Source organism: Echinops telfairi, unplaced genomic scaffold (genome assembly GCF_000313985.2).
Source record: "Echinops telfairi isolate 266 unplaced genomic scaffold, ASM31398v2 ScPeMD7_140;HRSCAF=443, whole genome shotgun sequence".
Lineage (NCBI taxonomy): Eukaryota > Metazoa > Chordata > Mammalia > Afrosoricida > Tenrecidae > Echinops > Echinops telfairi.
In genome coordinates this window covers 185240-186307 of record NW_022104038.1, presented here as the reverse complement: position 1 = coordinate 186307, position 1068 = coordinate 185240, and positions in this window count along the sequence as shown.

Here is a 1068-nt window from a genome sequence, read left to right as displayed (position 1 = left end):
ACAGGGGAGAGTGGTGGGGAGAAGAGGGGACCAGCCACCGAGCCAGGGAAGTGATCGCCACTCACAGGTGGCCAGGTCCACGGCCAGAAGTGTGATTGGACCCCCACTTGCACGCTCGCCGCCCACTCACACTCACCAACAACAAGGCAGCCAGGGTGGGCATGGGTCAGGAGGGAGGGTCGGGGTCTCCAAGTCGCTGAGCTCCTAGGTGCGATGAGGAAAGAACCAGATGCGCAAAACACCAGCCCAGACTGATGATGTACACACACACACACACACACACAGACCCTCCGTAAATTCACTTGTAAATCACATTTGGCTTCAGTCCTAAGGTTATTGGATAATTTATAAATTGATATCGGATATATGAGCTAATAACGGACTTATGGATTAGCTCTGGGCTGGGATGTTTTCTTAATGTGCAATTGCTCTTTGATACAAAACTCTCACAACTGTGAGTATCTATGGATTTGTTGCTCTCGTCAACCTGAACTAACACACCATCATTTCAAAACCAGGAGCTGCCCCATGAGAGACAGACCAGCCTTTCTGTCTCCTACAGAGTTACAGGCTCAGACCCCACAGGGGCTGTTCTGAGATGCCCCGTGGAGTCGCCTTGAGTCAGAACTGACTTGATGGCAGTGAGTTTGGAACTTTTCAGAACAACGAAGAAGGGTTGTCCAGAAAGGGGTTCATGCACTAAAAGAGGAAAAGGTGTATGTCTGTGTTTTGCAAGACAAGAGACCTGGACAGCAGAGAAGATGGTTAGGACCAACTACAGACACAGACGTGGCCCCCCTCTGAAAAGTAGTGTGCGGTTTCTAGCAGGGAAAGGGCCTGCAGAACAGCCACAGAAAACGTTTGGGCACCTTCCAGGGGCACCTACCTGTTGATGAAGGTAGCTAGGGTGATTTTGATTTGGTCCATGGTCTCTGATGTCCCCTTTACCTCCTTCAGACAAGATTTAGAGTTCTGTTTGATTTCTTTTTTCCCAAACACATCTCTTTTCGTTTTCTCGCTAAGAGAATTTATGGCTAGTTTTCTCCCATGGGTGTACTCGAACCGAGC